Genomic DNA, 6698 nt, shown 5'->3' with positions numbered 1-6698 from the left:
GACGTAGACGGTGAGACTGGAGAGGAATCCGAAGGGAAGCCGATGGACACCCCCCACAGTCATAACGGCCGATGCATCACGAAGTCGTGGCTGGAGTGTAAATAGATGAGGTTTCTCAAGCAAAGCGGTAGCCCTTTGTGTCGTTTGTCGAGGTAGCCGAGAGAATAGGTGGTGTAGCTGTAGTCGAGGTAGTCGTGCGGAGAAGACTATGGTCGGTATCAAGTCAGGGTGGCCGGTGTCAAGGAAGGCGCTGTGGACCGGGAAGAAGAGTGGCGGCAGCGAGTAGGTCAGAAGCGCGGTGATGTCTACTACACAACCTTCTTCTTGTAGACGTTGTTGGGCCTCCAAGTGCAGAGGTTTGTAGGATAGTTGCAAATTTCCCTCAAGTGGATGACCTAAGGTTTATCAATCCGTAGGAGGCGTAGGATGAAGATGGTCTCTCTCAAGCAACCATGCAACCAAATAACAAAGAGTCTCTTGTGTCCCCAACACACCCAATACAATGGTAAATTGTATAGGTGCACTAGTTCAGCGAAGAGATAGTGATACAAGTGGTATATGGATGGTAGATAAAGGTTTTTGTAATCTGAAAATATAAAAACAGCAAGGTAACTAATGATAAAAGTGAGCACAAACAGTATTGCAATGCTAGGAAACAAGGCCTAGGGTTCATACTTTCACTAGTGGAAGTCCTCTCAACAATAATAACATAATTGGATCATATAACTATCTGTCGGTGTCAAAACTGGCGGATCTCGGGTAGGGGGTCCCAAACTATGCGTCTAAGGCGGATGGTAACAGGAGACGGGGGACACGATGCTTACCCAGGTTCGGGCCCTCTCGATGGAGGTAATACCCTACTTCCTTCTTGATTGATCTTGATGATATGAGTATTACAAGAGTTGATCTACCACGAGATTGTAGAGGGTAAACCCTAGAAGCTAGCCTATGGTATGATTGTTTGTTGTCCTAGGGACTAAACCCTCTGGTTTATATAGACATCGGAGGGGGCTAGGGTTACACAGAGTCGGTTACAAGGGAGGAGATCTACATATCCGTATTGCCAAGCTTGCCTTCCACGCCAAGGAGAGTCCCATCCGGACACGGGACGAAGTCTTCAATCTTGTATCTTCATAGTCCAACAGTCGGCCAAAGGATATAGTCCGGCTGTCCAGAGACCCCTAATCCAAGACTCCCTTAGTAGCCCCTGGACCAGGCTTCAATTACGATGAATCCGGCGTGCAGATTTGTCTTTGGCATTGCAAGGCGGGTTCTTCCTCTGAATAATCCATAGAAGATTTTGAACACAAGGATAGTGTCCGGCTCTGCAAAACAAGTTCCACATACCACCGTAGAGAGAACAATATCTCCACAAATCTAATCTGTTGACACATTTAGCAACATGACATCATGCTATGGCCCGGTCATTATTCGAACCGTTTTTCTCAACCAGCAATGCACATATCGCGAGGCGGTTTTCTTGACACGTCTTGTCGAAGCAGAGATCGTGTCCCCCCTATTACGGGATTCTCATCAATACGGACGCAGGTAACCCAATCGTGCCCATTGGTATGACTCCTCGATTTTAGGCAAGTCCCAAACGGCCACGAGGAGGACGCTTGATATTCACCCTCTTTATAAAGAGGCCAAGGCCTGTCCTTTTTTCCCTCTTGTACTTAATCGAATCCTTCCACCGCCTCGAGTTCCAACACCCAAGGCTCAGGTCAGGCGCTTCGGACCTTCAACCATGTCCGGATCCAACCTTCAAGGTCGATGGATGCCTTCCTCTTTCACAAAGGAAGACATCAAGAAGCTAAGAGAGGCCAGGTATCTGACCGCTGAAATCTCGCACAGGCTGCCTGCCTGAGGGCAGGTCATCCCCACTCCCGAGCCCAACGGGTGTGTCGTATTTGTTTCCCACTTCCTCCAAGGGCTAGGCTTTAGTCTCGATCCCTTCGTCAGAGGGCTCATGTTCTATTATGGGCTCGACTTCCACGATCTAGCTCCGGATTCCATTCTTCACATCTCGTCATTTATCATCATATGTGAGGCCTTCCTCCGCATCACCCCACACTTCGGCTTATGGCTCAAGACCTTCAATTTGAAGCCGAAGATAATTGATGGGTGACACGCAGAATGCGGAGGTGCCACAATAAGCAAAGGCGTCGATGCCCCATGGCCAAAAGGTTCCTTCCCGGAGATATCCAACTTATGGCAGGGGGAGTGGTTTTACATCACAGCTCCCCGAAGTACTAAGTGGGTGGCTGCCCCCGCCTTCCGTTCAGGCCCCCCATCACAACTGGCGTAATGGGTCAATAAGGGGCTGGACTGGGGGCCAGAAAATGATGTGCCGATATTGCAGAGTCGCATCCGAGATATCCTTGAGAGAGATGTCAGCCTGGTCACGGTAATGCAAGTCATGCTAGTTCATCGAGTCCCGCCTTGCAAACATCGACCCCTCCGTATGTGGGAATTCAACCGGGCAGGACCGCGAACTATTCAGCACTTCCTCGACATGACGCTCGAAGAGATGTACAAATTGTTCTTCGGACCACAAATAAAGTGTCCGGGCACCACCGAGGATGCGGATCTGAGCTGTAATAGCCCAGATACCCAAGTAAGTAATCCCGTGGCCGAACACGTTGTCTTTTTATTTATCATAACATCATTCTGAAAAGTCGCTCTTTGACCAGGACTGGGTAACAAAGGCGAAGATGATCAGGTGTTCGGCCCCCCTTCCTGAAGGCTCGGCCGATCCAGTACTAGCCAGAATGCTCGAGCCAGCGCCTTATCAGTCGCCCTCAGGGGAAGATAAAGGGGGAATAAAGAGGCTGAAAGCAGGCCTCACTCATTATTCATCCAAACCGGGGGAATTAGCGCCTCCGGGAAGGAGGATAACCAGGGAGAAGAATCTGAAATTCCCTCTCCCCAAGGAAGGAAGAGGACCACCTCTGAAGACCCGGAAACAAAGGTTTCTAAACGGGGGAAGACATCTTCGCCAGAGGGTCCTGCCTCGGAGGGTACTCTTGCCGCACAGTGCCCGCAAGGGGATCAGCCCTCTACCGAGCTGTAAGTAAACAAAAAGTACTTAACAGTAAAAATATCCTACATTACTTCTGAAGACAATAACCGAAGCATATATCTTATAGTTCATATCGTAGCCCTTCTCCATAGAGTTCGTCTTTAGGGGATCTTCTTCCAGAGATGATGGAGAGCGAAACACCTCCCCATGCCACCTCGCCTCATGAGGCGAGCGACCCTGACATGTCGTCGCGGAGGGTTTCTCCTGACCCGCCAAGGCCAGAGGGTAATCCTTCGGCCATCTGAAGTCCTTAGTATTCGGCTCCTAAAGAGATCAAAGGAAAGAGTCCGGAACCGTCCGATGTGTGATCGGACGCACTGAAGGATCTTCTGGAGCAAACGGGCATCTCAGAAGCGCATCGTACGCTAATGGGTACGGTGATTGAGAGGATTTCATCCGTCGAAAGCGGGTTGCATGAAGCTTTTATGAGTCTGCTGAAAGGCTTTGAGGTACGTGAAATAGTGTATGTTTTTGATAGTACCGCACATGTTAGGTGTGCCCTATGCAGATAGTAGCCCCTGAGACTCTGGTTGCCGTCGAGAACGGCGGCAAAAAGAGGATCATAGTCCCAGGTAATAACCAGGCCGCCTTCATGTGCAGGTGGCTGAAGGTCCGGTGGCTAGCCGGACTGGTGAGGTTGCCGAGCTGAAGCGGCAACTTGATGCGGCGGATGCCGACATCATGCTTGTCAATAAGCGGCTCGACGAGGCACAGGGTATGTGATTTTTCCGGTGATCGACACATAGTAAGAGGAGCATGATGCTAGTATCTTTAATATGTTGTGACTGCAGATGGAGTTGCCGTCATGGAGACCCTTCGGGCTGAAATTGCCCGAGCTAAGGAACAAGCCAGGAATAGTGATGCGGCTGCTCTAAAGGCGGTCGAAGAGCTGAGGGCTGAACAGGATGCGCATTGCCAAAGTAAGGAAAAAATAGCCAAGATGGCCATTGAGTTGAAAGATGCCGCCGACCGTTACCAGCTTCTTGAAAAAGAAAGCCGAGCGAAGGCGACGGACCTGGAGAAGGCCATGGTAGCAGCCAAGGAAGCCCGCTCTAAAATCAGAGCGGCGAAGGAGGAGCTGCGTCAAGCTGGAGATATCGTGGCTGGGAAGCCCTTTTTGTTGCGGACGAAGTTCAGAGATCCGAAGTATGCCCCTCTTGATCAACTATGGAGTTCTGCAGACGCATACGTGGATTTGGCAGCCAGTGCTGCTGATGCGGCCGAATACTTCAAGGATCAAAAAGATCGTGAAGTGGAAAGGCTATTTTGGTCACATTATGTTCCAGCGTGTCTGCTGCTGTTGAATGAGCGAACGGCCGAATGGGCCGAGCTCCATAGGTTGTCCGGGCTTGCCATGAGGTCTGTTGTTGATCATCTGTGGCCGGAAGGGCCAACGACGAATAGTTATTTTAGTTTAGTGCAACAGTTCCTTGGTGCTGTGCCGTACATCGACGCTATGAAGAGGTTGGCGCGCATAGAGGGTGCGCGTATGGCACTTGCCCGTGTCAAGACATACTGGGCAGAGATGGAGGCCACCGCTATTGCAACCCAGAGTTTGGTCATAGGCCGAGTATCTGCCGAGCACTACTTTGAAGAAGTCCTTGAAGGCGCTCATTCAATAGAGGCTCAGTGCTCGAAGAATATTATGTTCTAGTGACATGTATTCTCATTGCAAAAACAATGTTTTATTGCATTATAAAGGCTGTGTTTATACTTTTGCCTGAAAGTATTATGATGCCTCCTGTGCGGCTGTTTATGTATACATGTATATAACCTGAAAGTTTGCAGTCGTCGGCTTCAGCCCCCACACATATAATGCGGGGGTGTTCGCAAAAAACGCGTATTCACACTTGATCCAATGTCTTGGTCCATTAAGGAGGTGGTAGCACAGCAAACGAGGCAATCAGACTATATTGCTTTAACACTTTCACTTAGCCATAGGAGTTTGACGGTGGGACTACTATATAGCCCCTGGTACCTCCGCGCTCATCCGAATACGGTGCGCGTACGTACATGATCGGGAAACGGTCCTTTGTTAATGCGGAGGAATCCTGAAGATTCCGCTAAGTCATCTAGTGGTTGACCAGTCTCGCGCTTTATCATGCCATTCAGTTTTCGGCTTTCTCTACTAAGGTGCTCATCCGGATGAACCAGGGCACAATCGCAGTAGTTCTCCCGGTGCCGCCTTAGCCAATAGAGCAGAACGTAAGGTAGCAAAACACGGGAGCTGGGCAAACCCAACATTTGACCAAAGACATGATTCGGAGCTGATGCACATAAGGCCAAACTCGCGACGCCAAACACTCCCTAAGGTATTCGGTCTTTATAACATATGTCGGGCTGAACAATGCCCTTAATAATAAACCCCGAGTGTCCAGGTACGTACAATATTCTGACGTGGCGAAATGCCAATAACGTCAGCATCCTTCTCGGTTGTATTGAGTATCCAGAGGATGTGAACAACAAGAGACAGTAAAAAAGGTTTATGCGGGGTCTTAATCTGAAAAGAAACCTTTGAGCGGGTCCCTGCTGCATGTATGCGCCTGTGTCTTTGTTGTGCCGTGTCCTGGACGGGTGTAGCACGATTGTCATCTATAAAAGAGAAGAACTTAGGTGAAAGTTGTCGTGCCAAAAAATTGGTTATTCTCGATAAACCATTAAAATTCAAGATAAGTCAAGTTGAGTCGAACTAGCCCTGATTACACGCGGGAAGCCCCTGGTACCGTCTATGAGGGTTTAACCATCAAACCAATCTCAGGTATATCTAGTGATGCGCCGGACTCGTCTAACCGTGTTCGCGGTCTTGATGACCTGTCATTTATTCTAGTTGGTGAGGCCGTCTAGTGCTCGGCTTTTAAAGCCGCCGCACGTTCTTCCGCGCGTAGAGAGCGCTCAATATTTCCACTAACTGTGATGGTGCCATGTGGACCAGGCATCTTAAGCTTAAGAGAAGCGTAATGTGGTACCACATTAAAATGAGCGAAAGCTGTTCTTCCGAGTAGTGCTTGATAGCCGCTTCGAAGTGGAGCAATGTCGAAGTCTAACTTCTCACTTCGGTAGTTGTCGGATGAACCGAATACAACCTCTAGTATTAGAGAGCCCGTGGAGCGGGCCTCTAGGCCTGGTATTACTCCCTTGAAGGTAGTATTACTGTGGCTGATTTTTGTCTGGTCTATCCCCATTTTGTGGGCTGTGTCCTAATATATCAGATTTAGACCACTGCCGCCGTCCATAAAGACTCGTGTGCGATGGTATCCGTTTATTATTGTGTCTAACACCAAGGAAGCCAATCCTTCATGCCGGATGCTTGTCGGGTGATCCCTGCGATCAAAAGTGATCGGGCAGGCCAACCAGGGGTTAAACTTAGGGTGACGGGCTCTACGGCGCATATGTCTCAGAGTGCATGTTTGCTTCTCCTCGTCGTCACATGGATCATGTTTGCTGTTATAACCTATGGTGGGAATTTTTTCTGTCCTCCAGTGCTTTGTGATAACCCACAAGTATAGGGGATCGCAACAGCTTTCGAGGGTAGAGTATTCAACCCAAATTTATTGATTCGTCACAAGGGGAGCCAAAGAATATTATCAAGTATTAGCAGCTGAGTTGTCAATTCAAC

This window comes from Triticum aestivum, chromosome 1A (assembly GCF_018294505.1).
Source record: "Triticum aestivum cultivar Chinese Spring chromosome 1A, IWGSC CS RefSeq v2.1, whole genome shotgun sequence".
In the NCBI taxonomy this organism is placed as follows: Eukaryota; Viridiplantae; Streptophyta; class Magnoliopsida; order Poales; family Poaceae; genus Triticum; species Triticum aestivum.
This window is presented reverse-complemented; position numbering follows the sequence as displayed.